The sequence below is a fragment of the Cynocephalus volans genome, chromosome 15 (assembly GCF_027409185.1).
Source record: "Cynocephalus volans isolate mCynVol1 chromosome 15, mCynVol1.pri, whole genome shotgun sequence".
Classification (NCBI taxonomy): domain Eukaryota; kingdom Metazoa; phylum Chordata; class Mammalia; order Dermoptera; family Cynocephalidae; genus Cynocephalus; species Cynocephalus volans.
The window spans coordinates 27,680,636-27,707,591 of record NC_084474.1 but is presented as its reverse complement, the minus strand read 5'-3'; the positions used below and the strand labels follow the sequence as shown (position 1 = coordinate 27,707,591).

Sequence of the window (26,956 nt, the reverse complement as noted above, 5' to 3'; positions counted from 1 at the left end):
CATAAGAGCTAAAGAAAATAAATGGCAAAATAAAAGACAAAGCATACCTTATCAATAATTACATTATATGTAGACACAGGCTGCTCCTCCTTCCCTAGAGCAATGTGACAGCCATGGGAGCCAAAGAGACAATGGAATGTCTTCAGGAGTTCCCCAAACATCATAAAATGATCCTGCACTGATTGAATGAACAGAGAAAGCAGGACTGGTTTACTGACATCACCTTGATTGTCAATGGACACCATTTTAAGCCCAAAAAGATGTTTTGGCTGCTTGCAGTAAGTTCTTCTACAAATTCATGCAGGAGTTTACTCAGGAATATTTGGTGAAGATAGAAGGTGTTAATAAAATGGCCTTTTGTCATTTGAGTTGACATATACAGCAAAACTAATGATACAAGGAGAAGAAGAAGCCAAAGATGTATGGAAACCAGCAGAGTTTCTACAAATGCTGGAAGCTATCAAAGCCTTTGAAGTCAGGAACAAAGAAAACTTGGATCCATTAGAGGAAAATACCATAGGGAAAAGTGAGACCAAAAAAAGGAAGATTGCAGAAACTTCTAGTGTTTTCACTGATTCATTGCCATCTGCAGAATTAGAACCTGTTGAAATAGAGGTGGAGATTGCCAGAGGCAGAATCAAAGTGGAAGATGAAGGCATCGAAATGTTAGAGGAAGTGTCTTCTGCCAATCAGTCTGTAATTATAGTACATAGAGAGCACAAGTTCCTCTGATGATTGCGCTCTAGCACTCTTGGCAGATATTACCAACAAGTACCATCAAGGTGATAGAAAAGGGTAGATTAAGGAAGAATATGGGTTTGCACCTGACCCCACAAGCGAACAGGTAGAAGGTACTGAAATTGTGGAACTTCAGCTGCCACATGGGAGGACTTGTTCCACTGTGAGAAATGTAAGTGTCCATTTAAATTGTTTTATCATTTTAAGGAACACATGAAATCACACTCCACGCAGAGTTTCAAGCGTGAAATATGCAATAAAAGGTATCTCTGGGACAGTGCATGGAAACAGCACCTAAACAGTTACCACCTTGAAGAAGGTGGAGTCAGAAGCAAAAAACTGGGGGAAAAATTCACATAGGTCAGTACTGTGAGAAACAGTATGGCCACTTTGGACATTTTAAAGAACAACTTCAAAAACATACAGGCAAAAAACCTTTTGGATGTCCAAATTGTCAGGAACAATTTGCTAAAAATAACACCCTCAAATGTCACCTCACTGCATCAAACTGGAGTAGGGGCAAAAAAGGGAAAAAAGAAGCTTTATGAATGCCAGGTCTGTAACAGTGTGTTTAACAGCTAGGACCAATTCAAAGGTCACTTGATAATACACACTGGATATAAACCCAACTATTGTATTTTATATGATTTGTGGTTTTTGCAAGGAAATGAATTTAGGAGGCACATCAGTGATACCGTATATCGGAGCATCTAGTAACCAAAGAAGTTCCCTCAGTAGAAACACGTGTGGAAACTGAACCTGTGACATCAATGACTATTATAGAACAACTGGGGAAGATGCATATGCTACCATTGCTTCAAGTCCAGGTGGATTCAGCACAAGTGACTATGGAACAAGTCCATCCAGATCTGCTTCAGGACAGCCAAATACATGATTCACTTATGAGTGAGCTTTCAGAGCAGGTCCAAGTGAGTTATCTACAAGTGGGTCAAATTCAGACTGAAGCAGGTACTGAAGTACGTGTAAAGGAGCTGTTGAATGAGTAAATCAGATGCCAATGGAAATACAAACTGAGCTTCTAGAAGCAGACTTGAACCATGTGATCCCTGAAATCATGAACCAGGAAGAAAGAGAGCCTAGCCAAGCAGATGCTGCTAGGGCTGCCAGGGAAGATCACAAAATGCTGAGGTTTTACAGACCAAACCAACAGTGGATACTCAAGCTGAAAAGGCAGGAAGTGAAGACAGAACAGCTGTGCCAGTTTTAGAATAAAATAATGAATATATTTTCAGATTTATATGTTGAGTTTTGAACTGATTGTGGTCAGTGTGAATATCTTTAAGCTAAAAGACAAGTGGACCAAAGTTAAACTATTTCCTATTGTGCTGAACTGTTTGTATCAAAACAAACTGATTCTTGTCCCCCCAGTTAATGCCAAAGAGGAGGAATCTTTTCTACAAATGAAGGGGAGCTTTAAAAAGTATATTTCTGGAAGCTTAAATGAATTATATTCTTATTAGATAGTTGAGTACAAATGTATTTTCACTGTGATAAGCGTTATCCCTTTTCTCTTTCCCAGGTCATGTGCTTTGTCAAATTTTTTCTATATTATAAAATCAAACATAAAATCATTAGAATACAAGTTTATATATTCTAATGCATGTTAGAAAATTGAATATACAGGAAATACAAAGCTGCAGGAAGAAAAGTGCATTGTTACGGTGCAGTTCAATTTTGGCTTCTGGCTTTCTTTAGTTTAACAATATTCTTGTATACCCCAATTACTACAGATGCTATCTCTGCAACAGAAAGAGTGGTCATGGCAAAATTTCTAGAATGTAAACACACACACACACACACACACACGCACCCATCTGCCTTTTCAAAACCAACTGAACTTCTATAAAACATCTCTGGTTCTTTCAAAGTTTGTGTTGTAAGAAGAAATGTAGGTGATGCTATAGTAGTGTATATTTTTGCTTTACAATTACAACCACCAATTTTTTTTCACTTGTTAGGTTGAGAAATTTCATTTAATGATAGCTGAAAGGCCATTTTCAACTGGGAAATTCATTTACATCTGTGGTAAACTTCATTTTGATGAAAACTTGCACTAGTATTTTACCACCAGATAAAAGAAAGTGAACACCGTTTAAAAATTAATGTATTTAAAATAAAGTACAGAGAGAAATATGTGTATAATTATCAGGCTTTGTTTGGAATGGAATATTTTTCCCTGATCCTTAACCTAAAGATCTTGTGCTATAACTCTTAAAGCCATACAAATAAGAGTGCTAAACTGTGGACTTAAAAGTAGGTGTGTAAATATTTTTAATCAGTACTACTTGGAACATAAAATATAACAACCATATAATAATAATAATAATAATATGCACCCCAGGGCCCAGCCAGTATCCTGAGGCATGGATCTGGGGGGAGCCAAACCCAGCAACAACTAAGCACGCTGCCATCAGCACCCCGGACCCAGCCAGGATCCTGAGGCATGGAGCCAAGGGAAACCAAACCCAGCCACAACCAGGTAAAGAGCACACCAAAAACACCATTTCCATGTAGGTAGTCGACCATAGCCACCACAATTGCCATGGCTGCCACAAAAGAGGCTAGTCTTTATAGAAGCAGGCACAGCCACCATGAAGATGGCACACCAGACTCTCAACTGCATTGACACAAGGAGTCACCAGTGGAGACCAAAAAAAAAAAAAAAAAGAAGAGGTCCTCTCTCACCACAAAGCACATACCAGAGTAATAGAAGAAGCATCTGCTTTATGATAATAGGGGAGGACTTGATCACACATGTCTCAGATTGGACAGATCATCCAGGCAATAAATCAAAAGAGGAACAGTTACTCTATCAGATGAAGAGAACAAATTGGGGGAAAGGAGGAGGAGGATGGGGAGAGATTGGATAAGGGGCATAAAGAATAAGTATGATTTGTAATTATGAATATGCTAATTAAAAAAATAAAAGAAAAAGAACTTGGGGGTTGAGGAGAGATTGGGGAAGGGACATAAAGAACAATTATATAATTTGTAATAATGAATATGCTAATAATATTAATTTGATCAATACATGTTGTATACAGGTGATGGTAGTCAACACTGTACCCCCCAAAATATATGTATAATCAATTATGCTTCAATTAAAAAAAAGAAGAAAAATAAAGCCAAATATTGACAAAATTGATTTTAAAAACATGATCCAATGATGGGCTGTCTACATAACACACACTTTATATTTGAAGGCAAAAATATGGTGGGAATAAAAGGATGGAAAAATATATACTATGCAAACTGTAACCAAAAGAGAACTGAAGTGGCTATACTAATATCATACAGAATAGACTGTAAGATAAATATTGTTACTAGATTCAAAGAAAGACATTTATGACAAAAGGGTTGGTCCATCAATAACATATAACACGTCCTCAAAGTACATGATGCAAAACTGCCCAAATTTAAAGAAGAAATAAACAATTCAAAAATAATAGTTGGAGATTTAATACCCCACTTTCAGTAATAGAATGGCTACACAGAAGATCAGGCTGTGATTTAAATGTTTGTCCCCTTCAAAACTCATGTTGAAACTTATTCCCCAATATGGCAGTATTGAGAGGTAGGGCCTTTAAGAGTTGATTGGGTCATAAGGGCTCTGCCTTCATGAATGGACTAATCCATTCGTAGAATAACAGATTAGTTAATGGATTAATGGTTTCTCATGGAAGAGGAACTGGTGGTTTTATAAGAAGAGGAAAAGAGACCTGAACTAGCATGCTCAGCCCTCTCACCACGGAATGTCGTGTGACACCTCAAAACATTGCAGAGTACCCACCAGCAAGAAGACCCTCACAAGATACAGCCCCTTGACCTTAGACTTCTCAGCTTCCAGAATTGTAAGAAATAACTTACATTTCATTATAAATTATCCAGTTTCAAGTATTCTGTTATAAGCAGCAGAAAATACACTAAGAGAATCTGCAAAGAAATCAAAGGTTGAATAACACTATAAACCAACTAGACCTAACAGACATCTATAGAACACTCCACCCAATAGCAGCAGAACATACATTCTTCTCAAATGCACATGGAACATTCTCCATGTGAGACCACATGTTAGTTCATAAAACAAGTCTCAATAAACTTCAAAAGATTGAAACCATACAAAGAATATTCTCCAATGACAATCAAATGAAATGAAAAATCCATACATAAAGAAATTTGGAAAATTTACAAATATGTGGAAACTAAGCAATGCAATCTTAAACAACCAATGGGTGAAAGAATAAATTAAAAGGGAAATTATAAAATACCTTGAGATGAATGAAAATAAAGGTGAAACATACCAACATCTATAAAATGTAGCAATAGCAATGCTCAGCAGGAAATTTATAGCTGTATGTACCTGCATTAAAAAAAGAGAGATCTGTACTAATCAGTGGAGCAACCTCAGGATACTCTGGCCTATGCAGGATAGTGGGTGAACCAGGAGGCAGCTCAAGACACCCCTCTTCCCCAGCTGGGCTGAGGGTCCCTAAGGTGCCAACTCCTTAAGGCTGCCCAACTCATGGCCCCAAAGGGTTGACCTAAGCTTGTCCTGGTGGCTCGAAAAGGCTACGGGAATGCAGGAGCATGAGTGATGGGATGCAGCTTGAGCTGCACATGGGGCTGCTGCACATGGGTATGGCAGGGGTTGCACAAGAGAGGAAGGGGCAGCCAGGGCTGCACATGGCAGCAGCTGCACATAGGGGGAGGGGTGTAGTCAGGGCTGCATGTGGGAGGAGGGGCAGGGCCACAGCTAGAAAGGGACAGTCAGGAAGTCCTCCGCAAGGAGCAAAAGCATCTGTGGCCACCAGGGGACTCACTCCAAGTGCTGCCCACAGACTTGGCCAGGTGCCTAAAGCATGGAAGAGGACCACACACAGAGTCCACCCAACTCCCCTACTCCCACCAGCATGCATGTGCATGGCTAGTCCAGCCTGGATTAGATAACTTGGGATGGAAGGGGAGAAAAGCAATTTTTAAAAAATGAAACAAGAGAGATCAGAAGACAATACCTAATTATAAAGATCAGAGTTGAAATTAATGAAATACAGAATTTCTTTAAAAAATAAAGAAAAATCAATGAAACAAAAGTTGGTTCTGTGAAAAGATAAACAAAATTGACAAATTTTTAGCAAGATTGACAAAGAGAAAAAGATAAGACTAGAATTACCAAAATCATGAGTGTAAGGGGGAGAGATTATTACGGAACATACACAAATATAAAAGATTTTAAGAGAATACAATGAGAAATTGTACACAAACAAATTTGATAGTTTAGATAAAATGGAAATATTTCTAGAAAAACACAAACTTCCAAAACTGACTCAAGAAAAAATTTTAAATTTGAATAGACCTATAACAAGTAAAGAAATTGGATGAGTAATCAATAAGTTTTCCATAACAAGAAGTCTAGAACCAAATGACTTAACTGGTCAATTCTACCAAATATTTAAAGAATAGTTAATTTATTTTTTTTTAATTTTATTTTGTCGATATACATTGTGGCTGATTATTGCTCCCCATCACCAAAACCTCCCTCCCTTCTCCCTCCCCCCTCCCCCCAACAATGCTCTTTCTGTTTGCTTGTCATATCAACTTCAAGTAATTGTGGTTGTTATATCTTCCTCCCCCCCACCCCCCGGTTTTGTGTGTGTGTGTGTGTGTGTGTGTGTGTGTGTGTGTGTGTGTGTGAATTTATATATTAATTTTTAGCTCCCACCAATAAGTGAGAACATGTGGTATTTCTCTTTCTGTGCCTGACTCGTTTCACTTAATATAATTCTCTCAAGGTCCATCCATCTTGTTGCAAATGGCAGTATTTCATTCGTTTTTATAGCTGAATAGTATTCCATTGTGTAGATGTACGACATTTTCCGTATCCACTCATCTGATGATGGACATTTGGGCTGGTTCCAACTCTTGGCTATTGTAAAGAGTGCTGCGATGAACATTGGGGAACAGGTATACCTTAGACTTGATGATTTCCATTCCTCTGGGTATATTCCCAACAGTGGGATAGCTGGGTCGTATGGTATATCTATCTGCAATTGTTTGAGGAACCTCCATACCATTTTCCATAGAGGCTGCACCATTTTGCAGTCCCACCAACAGTGTATGAGAGTTCCTTTCTCTCCGCAACCTCGCCAGCATTTATCGTTCAGAGTCTTTTGGATTTTAGCCATCCTAACTGGGGTTAGATGGTATCTCAATGTGGTTTTGATTTGCATTTCCCGGATGCTGAGTGATGTTGAGCATTTTTTCATATGTCTGTTGGCCATTTGTATATCTTCCTTAGAGAAATGCCTACTTAGCTCTTTGGCCCATTTTTTAATTGGGTTGCTTGTTTTCTTCTTGTAAAGTTGTTTGAGTTCCTTATATATTCTGGAAATTAATCCTTTGTCAGATGTATATTTTGCAAATAATTTATCCCACTCTGTTGGTTGTCTTTTAACTCTGTTAATTGTTTCTTTTGCTGTGCAGAAGCTTTTTAGTTTGATATAATCCCATTTGTTTATTTTTCCTTTGGTTGCCCATGCTTTTGGGGTCGTATTCATGAAGTCTGTGCCCAGTCCTTTTTCCTGAAGTGTTTCTCCTATGTTTTCTTTAAGAAGTTTTATTGTTTCGGGGTGTATATTTAAATCCTTAATCCATTTTGAGTTGATTTAAGTATACGGTGAGAGGTATGGATCTAGTTTCATTCTCCTGCATATGGATATCCAGTTATCCCAGTACCGTTTGCTGAAGAGGCAGTCCCTTCCTCAGTGAATAAGCTTGGTGCTTTTGTCAAAGATCAGATGGCAGTAAGTGTGTGGGTTGATTTCTGGATTCTCTATTCTATTCCATTGGTCAGTGTGTCTGTTTTTATGCCAGTACCATACTGTTTTGGTTATTATAGCTTTGTAGTATACCTTAAAGTCAGGTAGTGTTATGCCTCCAGCTTTATTTTTTTTTGCTCAACATTGCTTTGGCTATGCGTGGTCTTTTATTGTTCCATATAAATGTCTGGATAGTTCTTTCCATTTCTGAGAAAAATGTCTTTGGAATTTTGATGGGGATTGCATTGAATTTGTATATCACTATGGGTACTATGGACATTTTCACTATGTTGATTCTTCCAATCCAAGAGCATGGGATATCTTTCCATCTTCTTGTATCCTCTCTAATTTCTCTCAGCAGTGGTTTGTAGTTCTCATTATAGAGATTCTTCACCTCCTTGGTTAACTCAATTCCTAAGTATTTTATTTTTTTGATGGCTATTGTAAATGGGCAGGCTTTCTTGATTTCTCATTCTGCATGTTCACTATTGGAGAAAAGAAATGCTACTGATTTTTGTGTGTTGATATTGTATCCTGCTACTGTGCTGAAATCATTTATCAATTCCAACAGTTTTTTGTAGAGGTTTTAGGCTGTTTGATATATAGGATCATGTCATCTGCAAACAGGGACAGTTTGACTTCATCTTTTCCAATCTGGATGCCCTTTTTTCCTCCTCTTCTCTGATTGCTCTGGCTAGTACTTCCAACACTATGTTGAATAGGAGTGGTGAGAGTGGGCATCCTTGTCTAGTTCCTGTTCTTAAAGAAAAACTTTCAGCTTTTCCCCATTCAGGATGATATTGGCAGTAGGTTTGGCATATATGGCTTTAATTATGTTGAGATACTTTCCCTCTATACCTAACTTATAGAGGGTCTTTGTCATGAATGAGTGCTGAACTTTATCAAATGCTTTTTCAGCATCTATAAAGATGATCATATGGTCCTTGTGTTTGAGTTTATTAATATGGTGTATCACATTTATTGATTTGCGTATGTTGAACCAACCTTGCATCCCTGGGATGAATCCCACTTGATCGTGGTGAATAATTTTACGTATGTGTTGCTGTATTCTGTTTGCTAGTATTTTAGTGAGGATTTTTGCATCTATATTCATCAAGGATATCGGCCTGTAGTTTTCTTTTTTGGTTATATCTTTACCTGGTTTTGGTATCAGGATGATGTTTGCTTCATAGAATGAGTTTGGGAGATTTGTGTCCGTTTCAATCTTTTGGAATAGTCTGTAAAGAATCAGTGTCAATTCCTCTTTGAATGTTTGGTAAAATTCTGCTGTGAATCCATCTGGTCCTGGGCTTTTCTTTGTTGGGAGCCTTCTGATAACAGCTTCAATCTCCTTTATTGTTATTGGTCTGTTCAAATTTTCTACGTCTTCACGGTTCAGTTTTGGGAGCTTGTGTGTGTCCAGAAATTTATCCATTTCCTCCAGATTTTCAAATTTGTTGGCATATAGTTGTTTATAGTAGTCTCGAATGATTCCTTGTATTTCAGATGAATCAATTGTAATATCGCCTTTTTCATTTCTAATTTTTGTTATTTGAATCTTCTCTCTTCTTTTTTTTTGTTAGCCATGCTAATGGTTTGTCAATTTTATTTATCTTTTCAAAAAACCAACTTTTTGATTCGTTGATCTTTTGAATTGTTTTTTGGTTTTCAATTTCATTCAGTTCTGCTCTGATCTTAATGATTTCTTTCCGTCTCCTTACTTTAGGTTTGGATTGTTTTTGTTTTTCTAGTTCTTTAAGGTGAAGTGTTAGGTTGTTCACTTGCCATCTTTCCATTCTTCTGAAGTGAGCGTTTAATGCAATAAATTTCCCCCTCAATACTGCTTTTGCAGTATCCCACAGGTTTTGGTATGATGTATCATTGTTTTCATACGTTTCAATCAATTTTTTTATTTCCTGCTTGATTTCTTCTTGGACCCATATGTCATTGAGTAGAATGCTGTTTAATTTCCATGTGTTTGTATAGTTTCCAGAGTTTCGTTTGTTATTAATATCTAGTTTTAATCCATTGTGGTCTGAGAAGATACATGGGATAATTCCAATTTTTTTGAATTTATTGAGACTTGATTTGTGACCTAATATGTGATCTATCCTGGAGAATGATCCATGTGCTGATGAGAAGAATGAATATTCTGAGGTTGTTGGGTGGAATGTTCTGTAGATATCTGCCAATTTCAATTGGTCTAGAGTCTTGTTTAGATCTTGTGTTTCTCTACTGATTCTTTGCCTAGATGATCTGTCTAATATTGGCAGTGGGGTGTTCAGGTCCCCTGCTATTATGGTATTAGTGTCTATTTCCTTCTTTAGGTCTAATAGAGTTTGTTTTACAAATCTGGCTGCTCCACCATTTGGTGCGTACATATTTATGTTTGTTATGTCTTCTTGATGGATCAGTCCTTTTATCATTAAGTAGTGTCCCTCATTGTCTCTTTTTATGGTTTTTAGTTTAAAGTCTATTTTGTCAGATATAAGAATAGCTACTCCAGCTCATTATTCTTTTCTGTTTGCATGGTAAATCTTTTTCCATCCTTTCACTCTTAGTCTATGTGAATCTTTTTTTTTTTTTTTTTTTTTTTTTTTTTTTTTTTTTTTGTCGTTTTTTTCGTGACCGGCACTCAGCCAGTGAGTGCACTGGTCATTCCTATATAGGATCCGAACCCGCGACGGGAGCGTCGCTGCGCTCCCAGCGCAGCACTCTACCAAGTGCGCCACAGGCTCGGCCCCAGTCTATGTGAATCTTTATGAGTGATGTGGGTCTCTAGTAGGCAGCATATAGTTGGGTCCTCCTTTTTGATCCAGTCAGCTACTCTGTGTCTTTTGATTGGGGAATTTAAGCCTTTTACATTGAGAGTTGTTATTGAAAGGTGTTGATTTATTCCTAGCATTTTATTGGTTCTTTGGTTGTCTTAGGTGTCTTTTGTTCCTTGCTTTCTGATTTACTGTTTGGTTTCTGTGTTTGTTGGTTCCTTAGGTTGTAGATAGCATTTTTGTTTGCTTGTTTTCTCTTCATGAATGCCATTTTTATTATAGTAGTGGGTTTTGATTTTTCTTGGGTTTTTATGGCAGTGGTAGTTATTTTTCAGGAACCAAACCCAGTACTCCCTTGAGGATTTCTTGTAAGGGTGGTCGTGTGGTAGTGAACTCCCGCAGTTTTTGTTTGTCTGAGAAATATACTATTTGCCCTTCATTTTGGAAGGATAGCCTTGCAGGGTAGAGTATTCTTGGCTGGCAAACATTGTCTTTTAGTATTTTGAAAATATCATCCCATTCCTTTCTAGCTTTTAGGGTTTGTGATGAAAAGTCTGATGTTAGCCTGATTGGGGCTCCCTTATAGGTGATTTGACACTTCTCTCTTGCAGCTTTTAAGATTCTCTCTTTGTCTCTGAGTTTTGCCAATTTGACTATGACATGTCTTGGAGAAGGCCTTTATGGGTTGAATACGTTTGGAGATTGTTGAGCTTCCTGGATCTGAAGATCTGTGATTTTTCCTATACCTGGGAAGTTTTCTGCCACTATTTTGTTGAATATGTTTTCAATGGAATCTCCATTTTCTTCCCCTTCTGGAATACCCAGGACTCGGATATTTGTGCGCTTGAGGTTGTCTGATATCTCTCTCAGATTTTCTTCAATGTCCTTGATTCTTTTTTCTTTCTTTTTGTCTGCTTGTGTTATTTCAAATAGCCCATCTTCAAGTTCAGAGGTTCTCTCTTCAACTTCGACAGGCCTGCTGGTTAAACTCTCCGTTGTGTTTTTTATTTCACTGAATAACTTCTTCAGTTCTGCAAGTTCTGCTACATTTTTTTTCAGGACATTGATTTCCTTGTACATTTCCTCTTTCAGATCCTGTATACTTTTCCTCATTTCATCATGATGTCTAGCTGAGTTTTCTTGTATCTCATTCAGTTTCCTTAGAATTATCACTTGAAATTCCTTGTCAGTCATTTCAAGGGCTTCTTGTTCTATAGGATCTAGAGTTTGAGATTTATTAACTTTTGGTGGTGTACTTTCTTGATTTTTTGTATTTCTGGTATCTTTTTTTTGGTGTTTATTCATTGTGGCAGGGGGTTTCACAGTCCACCGGTTTGAGACTAATGACTAACTAGGATGTTGCTGTGGTTGCCAATTTTGTATGACTACCTCCGTGACTGCTCAGTTGGCCTCTAGTGCCTTGTGTGTGTGGTTGCCTCGGGTCTTGGGCTTCTCCGGGGAGCCACCTTTCTGGTCAGCTTGGACTCTGCTGGGCTGGTGGATCACATACCACAGGGTGTGTGATCTCTGTTGAGCTTTCACTTCCTGTGCAGGACTTCTCCCTGTTCCGTGTGCTCTGGCCCAGGCTGTTGGATCGTTCAGTGGCGACCCCACAGGGTGTGTGGTTTCTGTCGAGTCTCCGCCTCCCTGGCCGCACGTCTCCTCACTCTGTGCGCACTGTGCTGGGCAGGGATGTGTCTTCTTCAACCCTCGTCTATCAGCTGGGCCTTCAAGACCCTGCTCGGCACCGCCTCGCCCAGGAAGTCTGCCAGGTTTCTGGTAGGCACAGACGACCGGTCGCTCTGGGTACCTTTGTAGCACTGTGTAGATCTTTCTCGGGACTTGTTCACCTTTGTATCCCCCTGGCATAGACCGAATCTAGCGCCCACCTGCAGCCAGCTCTCCGGCAGGTTCAAGCAGACCTGGGAACTCTCCTACCACACTATTCCCAACCAGAAATTCGTTAGGCTTTTTTCCAAACTGGTGGCTGCAGAGATGGTATCTGCCTCCCAGTAACAGGAAGTTTACCGGGGGCTGGAGTCCCGGGTGTGGTGGAGTGACAGTCGGCCCGCCCATACTTCCTTGCCCTCCCGACACTGGCCGGAGATGCCCCACACCACCAGCCCCGCCAGAGAACCGCAGAGGGATTTGGAGGGGAGGCCAGCCTGCAGGCCCCGGGAAGCCCCGCGCCGGGTCAAGCAAGTGGGAAGGCTCAGTGACAGCCGAGCCAGGCGGAGCTGCCAGCACCTGGGAAAATGGAGGCAGCCCCGGGGCAGTGAGTGAACCGGTGATGCAGGCCGGAGCCAGGTGGTCGTCAGCCCCCCGAACAGGGCTTGGCCAGGGGTCACTCACAGTGCTGTGCCAGGTCGGGTGCTCACTCTCTGCCTCTGGTTTGTCGCCTTTCCCGTTCTCGGCCGCTGCCGCCTCGGGCTGTTCAGTCGCGTTGCGGCTCAGGTGCTCCCAGGAATCTTCTTTAATGCTGGCCTGAAACCTCGAATCCTGAATAGGGCAGCTGGCCGCCTTCAGCGCGGCCCCGGCCTCCGGGATCCTGGCTGCATCCACAGCAGCCCTGGCGCTGTGTTCCCTGTTTCGAGACTCGCTTTTGCAGCTAAGAAACAGTTCTTTTCCTGCTCCACACTTCAAAGCTGTTGCCTGTAAATGAGGCAGCCTCTCCTGCTAGGGGCAAAGTGGCGGTCACCCCCCACGACCGGCCAGCAGCTGCGGTCCTCCCTTAAGAGATGGCCAGAGGAAGGTCCACAAGTTTCCCGGCTGCCTGAGGCCCAGTGGCCGCCCTTTCCACCTCAGCTACTCCGCGCCAGCCACGCAGCCACCGTCATCTTGAAACTCCCTCTCTCCAGATGATTCTGATACATGCTCAAGTTTGAGAACCTTGTCCACAACTTTGCCACTCAAAGTTTGATCTGTGGACTAGCAGTATCAGAATTATCTGGGAGCTTGTTAGAAACATAGAATCTTAGGCTCTGCCCCAGACCTACTAAGAATAGTTAATTTAGATTCTTCACAAACTCTACTGAAAAACTAAAGAAAAAGAGCACTTTCTAATTCACCGTATGAGGCCAGTATTATCCTGATAATAAAATCAGGCAAAGATATAACAAGAAAAGAAAATTATAGAACAATATTATCTTATGAATGTAGACACAAAAATCCATAATAAAATACTAGCATACTAAAACAAGGAAAATAAAGATGCATGTGTACCATGACCAAGAGGGATTTGTACCAGGAATGGAGACTGGCTCAACATGTAAAAATCAATCAGTATAATACACAAAATAGAATTACAGGTTAAAAATACATACACTTGATCATATCAATAGACAAAGAAAAAACACTTGACAAAATCCATCACCTCTTCATGATAAAACTTTTTAACATACTAGAAACAGAAGGGAACTTTTTCAACCTAATAAAGGTCATATGAAAAAACTATAGCTAACATCATAATAAATGGTGAAAGACTAAAAGCTTTCTTCCTAAAATGAGGAACATAACAAGGATGCCTGCTCTATCCACTCCCATTTCACACTGTACTGGATGTTCTAGCCAGGGTAATTAGGCAATAAAAAGAAATAAAAGGCACTGGATTGGAAGGGAAGGAATAAAATATCTCTATTAGTAGATGACATGATCTTATATGTAAAAATACTAAAGTACTGTTTAAAAGGTGTTAGAACTAATAAATGAGTTCAGCAAGGTTGCAGGATGCAAAAAAATCAGTAGTATTTCTATACACTGGCAATGAACAATTTAAAAATAAATTAAGAAATAAATCCATTTACAAAAGCATCAAACAAAAATAAAACATTTTGATATAATTTAACATAAGATGTGCAAGAACTGTACACTAAAAACTACAAAATGTCATTGGAGGAAATTAAAGTCCACTTTAGGACATAAATAAAAGGATAGAAATCCTGTGTTCATGGATTGGAAGACTTAAGTTGTCAAGTTGGCAAGACTCCCCAAATTCATCCAGAGATTTAGTGCAATCACTATCAAAATTTCAATTGCCTTTTTTTACAGAAATGGAAAGCTAATCCTAAAATTCATATGAACTACAGGGGACCCAGAACAGACAAAACAATCTTGAAAAGGAAGAACAAAGCTGAAGGACTCACACTTCCCAATGTCAAGTTCTACTACAAAGCTACACTACTGAAGACAGTGTGGAATTGGAATAAACATAGATATAAATTAATTAAACAGAATTGTAAGTCCAGAAATAAACACATACATCTACAACCAAATGGTTTTAGATGAGGGTGCCAAGACCATTCAATGGGTAAAGAACTCTCTTTTCAACAAATCGTTCTGGGACAGCTATTATCCACACATAAAAGAATAAATGTGAACCCCTACCTCACACCATAACAAAATTTAACTTAAAATGGATCAAAGATCTAAACATAAGAGCTAAAACTACAAAACTCTTCGAAGAAAACATGGGGTTAGGTCTTTGTGACTGTCTTAGTCCATTCGGGCTATAACAAAAATACCATGGATTGGGTGGCTTTAAATGACAAACATTTATTTCTCACAATTCTGGAGGCTAGAAAATCCAAGATCAAGACACCAGAAGATTCAGTGTCTGGTAAGGGCTCACCTTCTGGTTCATAGATGGTGCAAGGGGTGAGAGAGCTCTATGGGGTGTCTTTTACAAGAGCAATTCCATTCATGAGGGCTACACCTGCATAAACTAATCATTTCCCAAAGGCTCTAACTCCTAATACCATCACAATGGGGGTTAAGATTTTGATAGAGCTTGGATGTATTGTCTCCCCAATACTCATGTCAAAATCTGATCCCCAGTGTGGCAGTGTTGGGAGTTGTTTGGGTCATGGGGGGTGGGTTTCTCATGAATAGATTAATACCCTCCCTAGGGAGGAGGGTAGTAGTGAGCTATTGCTCTATTAATTCCCATGAGAGCTGGTTGTTTAAAGGACCCTGGTAACCTCCACTGTCTCTCTCTCGCTCACTTTCTCTTGCCATGTGCTCTGCTTGCACCTGCTGGCTGCCCTGCCATTTTCCACCATGAGTAGAAGCAGACTGAGGCCCACATCAGATGCACCTGTCACAGAATTGTAAGCCAAATAAACCTCTTTTCTTCATAAAGTATCCAAGTTTCAGGTATTCTGTTACAGCAACACAAAAATGGACTAATACAGATTTCAACATATAAATTGGCACAGGGTGTTGAGGAGGAGACACACAAAGGCACTCAGTCCATAACAGTGACTCTGGATTTCTTGAATATGACACCAAAATCACAAGCCATCAAAGAAAAAAGATACATCAGCTTCATCAAATTTAAAAACTTTTGTTCACTAAAGGACCCATCAAGAAAGTAAAGAGACAAACTACAAAATGGGAGAAAAATATTGCAAATCATATATCTGACAAGGTTTGGGAGATACAATTCAACCCACGAAAATACAGCAAACTCACTCCTACTTACCCCCCAAAATTGAAAATAGATGTTCCAACAAAACCTTGTACATGAATGTTCCTAGGAGCATTATTCATAATAGAAAAAAGTGAAAACAATCCAAATGTCCATCAAGTGATAAATGTATAAACAAAATGTGGTATATCAACACAGTGGAATGTTATTCAACCATAAAAAAGAATGAAGTACTAACACATACTACAACATGGATGAACCTTAAAAACATTATGCTAAGTGAAAGAAGCCAGACACACAAGGCCACATAATTACATGATTTCATCTATTTGAAATGTTCAGAATTTAAAAATCCATAGAGATTTTTTATCCAAAGTAGATTAGTGGTTACTGGGGGACAGTGGAATGAGGAAATTAGTGACTGACAATGGGTACGGGGTTTCTTAGGGATCTGATGTAAATGTTCTGAAATTAGACAGTGGTGATGGTTGTACAACCTTGTGAAAATAGTAAAAAACACTGACTTGTATGAGGGGTCTTCAAAAAGTTCATGTAAGAATTTGTATTGTCTTTTTTTAAAAAATTTTTAATAGCATATTCATTGTTACAAATCATACTTATTCTTTATGTCTCATCCAATCTCTCCCCTTTCCTCTCCCTCTCCCTCATTTCCCCTCTGCTTTCCCCCTTTCCTCATTCCCCCTCTAATAACCATAGATTTGTTCTCTCCATCTGATAGATTAACTGTTCCTCTGTTAATATGTTGCCTAGATGATCTGTCCAGTACTGAGATAGGTGTGATCTGTATTATCTTTTAATTCCATTTTTTCATGAACTTTTTAAAGTACCCTCATATACTTTAAAATAATGAATTTTATAATATGTGAATTATATCTAAATACAAAAAAAATTAATTTAAAAAAATTAATTGCTATTGTACATCTGTTAATGCTGATCTGTAATAAGATTTCACAGATTTTGTCTTTGAAAATGTCTCTTCACACAGATAGGTACTGCCGAATACCTATCAATCCACAATCATATTATTTTAACATATACATTATTTGAAAGGTATTTATAGAATTCTATTAGATCCTTTTGATATTTTCCTTTTAGCATGTCATCATAGCACAGATACTTCCAATTGAAGGTTAGGTGGAAATTCATCTATTACATAAAAATGAATTTTATTTTTCTTACAACACACAAAAATACATTTTTTGTTGTTGTTGGGGTTTTTTTAAATTAATTTTGTTTTATTTTACTTCTCAAAATACATTGTACTTGATTTTCATGCCCCTTTACCCAAACCATGTGGGCAAATGCTGGAGAAGAGCCCAAGATTGTGAGTAAATGGCCAGCATATGCTCAATTGGTTGAAATAATTCGGGGGCTGGGGATGTGACTGTCCATGTTTAATGTGAACACTCATGGCCCAGATGATGAAAATTTTACATGCAGCATGAGAGACATAGTGCTGCAAAATGCCCCATCAATGTCCTTTGGGTCACTGATGGCCATACTGGCCCCATACATTGGTCATCCTATACATTAAATAATGACAATGATAGCCAGCTCGGGTGAAGTACAGGATAGCAGACAAGCAAAAGGGGTGCAAAAGATGGCTAAGACCAATCCCCAAGAAATGCTCAGGATTTTATCCCAAGGGGATCAAGCAAGACCAGCCGTAAGCAGATGTGGCTTGACTTGCTTGAAGCAGGGGTTGATAAAAAGAAAACTGACCAGCAGCCAAATGCAGTCCTGTTTGCCTTGTGGCAGCAACTGCGCCCTGAACAGCGTTTCACTAAACATCCGGAAACAGGTAGCAAGGTACACTCAGTGGATTTAAAGGATTTTTGTTCGCTCCCAAAGAGGCAGATGAAATGTTCCATTTAGATTAGGGAATAGGCCAAGGTACTCGTCTTTTGGGGGCAGGCGAGGACTGAGGCCTCATGTTGAATTGGCAATACATTGGTCGAAGACAAATGTGCAGCGTGTTTTGGCATTGGTGGATACAGGCACAGAATGTAACCTGATATATGGCAATCCACATATGTTTCCAGGGGCCACAGTTCATGTAGATGGCTATGGATGACATACAATTGAAGTCAAAGCTGTGTCATTGCCCTTGGGCATAGGACGATTACTCCCTCTATGTATACTGTATATATATATCCCCAGTAGCTGAATACATCTTGGGTATGGATATACTTTATGGTTTGCACCTGCAAACAACAATGTGGACAGTGAGTTGGAGAGTTTCAACCGTGAATATGGACAGTAAAGCCTGTGTTATGGGGATATGCTAAACATGACCCACAGGTGTTAAGCAAGCCAAGACATGTAGTTAATGTAAAGCAGTATCACCTGCTGGGAGGAAATGCAGAGATAGGTGCCACAGTATTGGAGTTAGAGAAAGTTAGCATTATTCATCTGGCTCATAGCCCCTTTAATGCTCCAGTATGGCCAGTGAAAAAACCTGATGGTACCTGGAGAATGACTGTAGCCGATCGAGAACTAAACAAAGTAGTGCCTCCTTTGCATGCTGCTGTGCCTTCAGTTCACAACTTGATGGATCAACTGACAACTCAGCTGGCAACTTATCATTATGTATTGGACCTTGAAAATGCTTTATTCTCTATTCCAATCTTGGCTGATAGCCAAGACCAATTTGCCTTCACCTGGGAAGAGAGGCAGTGGACCTTTCAAGTATTCCAAGAAGGGTTAGGATGGGGTTTGTGGCAGAGACAAGACCAATTCTGAACACCTGTAGGATTCTGGTTTCAGCTCTGGAAGGGTGCTGAAGTGCACTACACCCTAACCAAAAAGCAGTTAGAAGCTGTGTATGCTGCCTTGATAGCCACTGAAGCTATCACAGGAACTGCAAAAGTCCTAGTAAGGACGACATACCCCATAACAGGTTGGCTGCGCATGTGGGCAACCAACCCTAAAATGGGCATAGCTCAGACTCCCATTCTGTCTAAATGGGGAGCAGATATAGAAAAAAGGAGCACGGTGTCAATGAGTCCTCTGTCCAAAGAGTTGTAAACTGTGCTAGGCCCAGTAGAGGTTGTGGAGGAAACTTTGACACAACCCTTACCCATGGAGGTGGAGGCTACACCTTTCCATGAGGGACAGGGACCTATCACAGAGCAAGCTTGGTATACAGATGGCTCTAGCATGGGACCTTCAACATCGTGGACAGCTGTTGCTGTCCAGCCCTTAACAGATACCATGTGGTATGAAAATGGCACAGGGCAAAGCAGTCAATGGGCTGGATTGAGAGTAGTATGGACGGTGATAAAAATAAAAATGAGCCTGGGCCATTAACCATCTGTACTGACAGCTGTGCTGTGTACAAAGGTTTAACCCTTTGGATTTCTACTTAGAAATATCAATGGTGGATGGTAGGCCACCGACCCCTGTGGGAACAAGCCATGTGGCAAGAGTTGTGGGAATTGGGGCATGAGGAAGAAGTAACTCTTTTCCATGTCACAGGACACTTCCCCTTAGCCAGTCCAGGAAATGATGAAGCTGATGCCTTGGTTAAGGTAAGATGGCTGAAGAGAGCCCCAGCTACTGATGTAGCCCAATGGTTACATCGATGAATGCAGCATGCTGGCAGCAAAACCATGTGGAAGGCAGCTCAAGGACGGGCCTTGCCTATAGAATGTGAAGATGTAGTGAATGCCTGTCATGCTTGCCCAGTATGTGCTCAAGAGAGTCCACACCCCCAGTGGGTGCCCCATACAGATGGGCAAATAACTCAAGGAAGGGTGCCCCTGACTTGATGGCAAGTGGACTTTGTCAGACCACTGCCAAGATCAGAGAAATTCAGATACATCTTCATTGCTTTTGATAAGGCTACTGGTCTTCTGTTTGTATGGCCTTGCAAGGCCTCATACCAGGTAAACACTGTGAAGGCATTGAATAGCTTTATGGCTATGTATGGTCTGCCAGTAGTTATAGAGAGTGATAATGGAACCCACTTTACTGGACATGGGGTTCAGAGATGGGCCTCCCAGTTGTCCATTCAGTGGAAGTTACATGTGCCAGGCAGTGGGAATGATTGAACGGTACAATGGCCTTTTAAAAAAGGGATGAAGGCTATCTACCCAACCCCCATCCCTGAAGGGATAGACACAGCCATTATGGCCAACAGGATTCTAAATGAGAGACCGTGCAAGGGTGAGCCCTCTCCAGTGGAAGCTCTGTTACATAGGGCTGCAGCACCTATACAACTGCAAGTCACTACTAAAGATAATTTTTTGAAGCCAGGATACGGCAAGAATGGAACTATTCTCTTACAGGCCCCAACCTGTTTGCAACAGGAACAGACAGTACAATGGGAATGTCCTTGGAAAATAGAAGCCCCCCATATATGCTAGGTAGGCTTAATAGAGCCTTGGGGGAAAGGATTAGAAGAAAACTTGCAAGTTTCACCTTGGGTGAAAGGTACCTGGCCTCCTCAAGTAAAGATAACATGGCCTGGAACAGATAAGCACTCTCTTCCAAAGCGCACATTTGTATTATCGTTATGGCTAATTATGATTCCCCTATACTGTTACATGTAGAACCTATAGATCCAACAGCATTAGCGGATAAAGTATGGTATCATAAACCAGGTAAGACACCTATTCCTGCAACCATCCTTTCTCAGGATGGCAAACAGGGATGTATCTTACCAGAGGGGTGAGAACTTCCCCTATTGGTACCAATAACCCTTCTGTCTTTTCGCCCATAGTGTTCTGGCTGCAGGCACTGCACCAGAGTCGCATGATCAATGTGTTGGCCTACTGAATACGCAGTGACCTTCCCATCAGTATGACTATGGGATTCCCATGGAAAATCACACCAATGATGACTACTAACCAGACATGAGCAGCTAATAGTTGAAGGGACAGAACTACAGGACAAGCCTTAAGGCATATTGACCAGACAATAGGTTATATGAATGTAAGGGTCATTTATCCTTGCTAAGGGAACATTGCAGAAGATTCTGAACACATAGATTGTAAGGCAAGGGACCCTTAAGGGGTGGATTGTTGGAAAAATATAAGGAGAATGGTCAGGATCCCTCAGATGTTCGGAGTCTTGCCGAGCATCTGTGGTGAGTATGCACGTGCACATGGGTGTTCCTTGTTATTGTCTGGTGTGATTGCACATGTGCATCTGGGTTTGTTTTTTGGGGGGGATTATGGACTTCAGTAAAAAGGACTAATGACACAGATGTGCGAAGCTTTGAGAGGACGCTCCGGGAAGCCATATTAGGTCGACTGTTTCTAGTTCTGAATAAAGCCTATTATTTCTTCACCCATGGCTCCAAGGACCTTTTCCTATTACCTAGCTAACAGACCTGCGTGTGAGGGGGTTGTAACCCAGTCTGGACAATGGGCTCAAGAGGCCTGTGAGACCTAGCCTTAGCTCTACAAGCTGCTACAAAAATGATTTAATCAATTCACCATCAGTAACTTGGCTAACAGATGAACCGCACTCAGAAACTTACTTTAGTTGCAGCCTCATTTTTAAGATTTGGAAAGAAACTTTGTTGTGATGAGATACTATATTGGATTTTCTAATTTTTCTAATGGAAGCTTTCCTATGAGTTTGAAATATTGTGATGAAGAGTCTGGTAATGTCAATGTATATTGCATTCTTTCAGCACAACTAAAGGGTAATTGTATAATAAACATAATGCTTTATCATCTCATTTGTTAGCAAAATAAACTGCACTGTGCCTTAAAAGCATGATATTCAAAGTCCACTTTTTTTTTTTTCTTTTCTTGTTTTGACATGATGGGAATGCACTGGTGATTAAAAAGTAAATGAAATGTCATAGTACAGTGATACATGGTAAGCAAAATACCATCAGGTTAGAACTGCATCACTGCAATTTATAGCACACTGAACAGCACTGGAGAACAAAGAGATCACCATATATGGCCGCTGTCACAACCACTTCATTCTGCTATCATAGCACAAATGTAGCCATAGACAATATATAAACAAATGAACATGGATATGCACCAATAAGACCTTCCGCATGGACACTGAAAAGTGAATTTTATATAATATTCATACATCGAGAAATTTTTTTGTTTTTTTCAACTGTTTGAAAATGTAAAAGCCATTCTTACCCACACAAATGAGCACAAGTAAAACTGGAAATCTGAATAAGGATGGTGGATGGTATCAATGTCAGTATCTTGGCTGTGATACAAAATATACTTCTGCAAACTGCTACTATTGGGAGAAACTGAAGAAGGTGTACGAAGATGCCTCTGTATTGTTTGTTATAAGTAAAAATGAATCTACAATTATCTCAATAAAAATTTCAATTAAAAAAAATTTTAGCCCACAGAGCTTACAAAAATAATAGTAGTCCAAATTTGGCCTGCTGTCCATAGTTTGCCAATCCCTGAATTAGGTAAAGATTTCTTAGATATAACATGAAAAGCACAATCCATAAAAGAACAAATTAATTAACTGAACTTCAACAAAATTAAAAACAACTCTTCAAAAGACACAGTTATGAGGATGAGAAGACAAGCCACAGATAGGGAGAAAACCTTTGCAAAGTACATATCTGATAAAGAACTTTTATTCAGACTACATAAAGAATTCTCAAAAGTCAACAATTTTTAAGAATCCATTTTTTAAATGGGCAAAAAAATTGAACAGATAAATCACCAAGAAAGATATATGGATAGCAAATAAGCATGTCAAAAGATACTCAACATCATTCACCATTAGGAAAATTCAAGTTAGGTGAGTGACATCATCAAAATGGCAGAATAGACAATTCCCAGCATTCACTCTCCCAAAAGTAACCAATTAACAACTATCAAAAAGCAAAGACCACCAACCTAGAACTGCTGGAGCTGGGGGAAGAGGAGGAGAGATCCAAGAGCTTGTGAAGGCATGAGAAGCAATGGTGAGGGTGTGTAGGAATGGCACCTACTGTTCTGAGCCAGCCTGGTATAGAGGCAGGGACTAGCTGTTACACAAGAGTCAAAGCTGGGAAAAGCCACCAGCACCCTTCATGTAAATGTGCTTGGTATTGGCAGGGAAAAGGAGGGCTTCAAAATGTACCATACCAGCCCACACACCATAAAGACAACTGATAGGATTACCCCAGGCTCACATATGAGCAAGCCACAGCAAATGACTGGGGAAAAAAATCCACCAAGAGGCCAGTAAATTATCACAAGGACACTATATGGTTTGTCCCACAAGAAGCAGTTGAAATGCCGGGGAAAGGCTGGCTCACCAGGGGAATACAGGGCACAGCATGGGTAGGTGGTCTCAGTAAAAATCAGTCATCTCAAGAGAACTGTAGAAGGCTCAATCAGCAGAAAAGCCTCAGTTCTGGGCAGGATTTCCACACAGCCAAGACCTGGAAGTGATCAGCATTCCACACAAAAAGCCTTCCCCAGAGAATCAGCAACAAATAGCAGTCTCCTCAAATACCTAGACATCAATATAAAAACACAAACATCAAGAAAGATCAGAGAAATATGTTGTCAGCAAATGAAACAAACAAAGCACCAGCAATAGATGCAGAGGAACAGCAGAGCTGTGAAATGTCTGACAGAGAATTCAGAATAATCCTCACATGGATATTCAGGGAGTCAAAAGAAAACACAGATAGAAGATTAAATGATATTTGGAACATAATTCATGAGTAGAATGAGAAACTTGACAAAGGGACAGAATCAATTTTAAAAAACAAACAGAAATTCTAGAAATAAAGAATGCATTATCTGAATTGAAAAATTTGATAGAAAGCTCCAATGGCAGACTTAATCAAAAAGAGGAAAGAATCAGTATGCTCAAAGATAATACACATGAAATTACATGATAAGAGGAGCAAGAAGAAAAAGAATATATCTTAAAATGATCTTAAAATTTGTATAGAAACACAAAAGACCTGGTAAAGTGAAAGCAATCTTGAACAAAAAGAACAAAGTTGGAGGCATCACACTTCCTGATTTCAAAATATACTGTAAAGCTACAGTAACCAAAACAGCAAGATACTGGCATAAAAACAGACAATAGCTTATGCAGCAGACTAGAACAAGAAGAAAGAATTTCTGATCTTGAAGATAGTCTCCTCAAAATAATGAAGGCAGAAGAAAAAAAGAATTGTAAAAAATGAAGGAAACCTAAAAGAGCTAGCAGACAACCTTAAACACACAAACATTCAAATAATGGGTGTCCAGAAGGGGAGGAAAAAGAAAGAGGCATCAAAAACCTATTCAATGAAATAATAACAGAAAACTTGCCAGGCATAGGGAGAAACATGAGTCTTCAGATCCAGGAGGCTCAAGGAGCCCCAAAGAGATTCAACCCAAAAAGATCTTCTACAAGACACATTATAATCAAACTGGCAAAGGTCAAAGACAAAAAGAATCTTAAAGGAAGCAAGAGAAAAGTGTCAAGTAAACTATAGGGGAGCCCCTATCAGACTGACAGCAGACTTCTCAACAGAAACTCTACAGGACAGAAGAAAATGGAATGATATGTATTGGAATAATATGTACAAAACACTAAAATGGGGGGAAAAAACTGCCAAACAAGAATACTATACCCAGCAAGGCCATTCTTCAGAAATGAGGGGAAAATAGTGTATCATCAGACAAACAAAAACTGCAGGACTTCACCAACACATGACCAGCCCTACAAGAAATCCTCAAGGAAGTCCTTCATCTAGAATCTGAAAAATGATAATCACTATCATGAATACAGAAGAAAGAACAAAAACCACTGGTAGAACAAAATACAAATGAGAAAGAGAAAGAAACTAAATCTTACCACCTCAAAAAACCATAATGACAATGTAATAATGTCCCTGCTGTATTTCTGATTTTAGTAATTTTGGTCCTCCCTCTTTTTCTCTTGGTCAGTCTAGACAAAGGTTTGTGAATTTTGCTAATCTTTTTAAAGAATCAGCTTTTGGTTTTGTTTCTTTTCTCTATTATTTTTAATCCCCTATTTCATATATTTCTATTGCATCTTTGTTATTTTCACTACTTATATTCACTTTGGCTTAGTTTGCTCTTCTTTTTCTATTTTCTGAAGGTAGAAATTTACAGTACTAATTTGAGATTTTTCTTATTTCTAATATAGGCGTTGACAAGTATAAATTTTCCTCTAAACACTGCATAAGCCCTGCATCCTATAAATTTTGATATACTGTGCTTTGATTTTTATGTCAAAGCACTCTCTAATTTTCCTGTGATTGCTCATTTTAGGAGAGTGTTGTTTACTTTTCTATACATTTGTGAATTTTCTTCTGGTATTTTGGTCAAAGAACATATTTTCTATTATTTTCTATGATCTTAGTCTTTTTAAATGTATTAAGACGTTTTGTAGCCAAAAATAAAATAATAAAATCCTAATTAGAGTTTTTGTAAATATAGGGTACAAGTGGAGGGACCACAGGAACTGAGAGCAGCCCCTGCGGACAGCCACAAAAGTTCAGGGACCTCAGGAGCCAAGCACAGCCCCACCAAGAAACAGTAGAAGTGCAGAGACCTCAGCAGCGGAAGGCAGACACCGCCAAAAGACATTAGGAATACAGGAAACCATCATGGCAGGGGACACCACCAACACATGGGTGGTCTACTACAGCCACTACCACTGCAAGGGCAGCCCACCACCACAGAAACAGGCACTGCCACCATAACAGCCACCACTACCATGGCAGCCAGCCAAAGGCTCAAATGCATTGACACAAGAAGGGTCACCAGCAAAGCCTGGGGAAAGAGGTGAGCAAGCACAGACCCATGACCCAGTGGCCCAATCCACAGGGGGAATGATGCTGCCCCCCATGGTAGCACACCTGGGGGTAGGAGGTACATGCACAGCCCACATGACTACCTTGATCTGGGGAGAGACGTATGCAGTGCCTTGGGAGAGTGAAGGAAGCCAGGATAGCCAAATTCAGTCAGGAAGAAAATTCCCAGCCAACACATCCCCCAACAACAGGAAGCAAAGACCCAGAAGGAGTCTTTCCTGTAGGAAAGGAAAAAGAGAAACCCCAGACAGGGTCACCCATTCATACTGAGGAGCTCTAGTAAACCACAGTACACACATCATGGACATTGGATGCTAGCCAGGGTGCCAAGATGCTCATCAAAGATCACCCACCCCACCCACAGAACAACAGGGCACCAAGGTGCTTCTCCTAAGAATGTGAGAGCTCATCCGTGTACTCTACAACCCAACACAATGTCACTAACCTCAGCAAGGAATCACTAACTGCCTCAGGACCAAAGCCACAGAGGCACTCACACACAACCCCAACACTGAATACAGCCGAACTACTGAAACAGAGACTACAATACTATGTCTACCCAGAACCAATACTAAAACACTCCATTCAATGGTCAATATAAAATACATCTATAGGATGAAGTCTCTCTCTTCAAAGCCCACTCCTGAGTAACAGAAGAAGCAACTACTCTACCAGATGACCAGACATAAATGCAGCGATACTAGAAATATAAAAACCCAAGAAAATATGACGCCACCAAAGGAGTACAATAATTCTCAAGTACCAGACACCATAGAGCAGAAAAGCTTTGAAATAACTTAAAAGTAAATCCAAGCAACAATCTTCAGGAGACTTAATGATACACAAGAAAACGCAGATGACACAACAAAATGAGAAAAACTATCCAGAATATGAAGGAGGAAATTTACAGAGATTAGCACCTTTAAAAGACTGAAGTGGAAAAGAGTGGCTGAGAGAAACTCTTGAATCTCTGTCTCTGATGACCTTCGAAGAAGTAAAAGCTATGCCCAGATTGAAGTTTTGCCTTTTCCAGAATGTCATGTACTTGAAATCATACAGCAATTAAAGTTTCCTCCATGTGCCACAGAAGAGTGGAGGAAGCCAGGTGGAGAGACACCATGAGGATGCTGGAAGGGCCTTCCTGCTGTCAGGGTTACTGGCTAAGCAAAAAGGAATCAGTGAGCGGGGGAAGCGGCAGCAGTGGAGACGGCAGCAGCAGAGCCAGGGGCAGTGGTGCCAGCAGCAGTGGCGTGAGGGGCAGCAATGGCGTGAGCAGCGGCAGCAGCAGCACCGGGGGAAGTGGCAGTGTCAGGAGTGACACCCTGCAGTACCATCCAGTCACCTAGCAGCCTGGCAGGGTCCAAGCTGACGAGAGAGGTGGCACCCTGGA

General features: G+C 40.1%; 1 pseudogene; it reads left to right on the top strand.

Moving 5' to 3' along the window:
* The first annotated feature begins 113 nt into the window (after positions 1-113).
* LOC134363539 (zinc finger protein 131-like) lies at positions 114-1,971 on the top strand (annotated as a pseudogene).
* Positions 1,972-26,956: the final 24,985 nt, after the last annotated feature.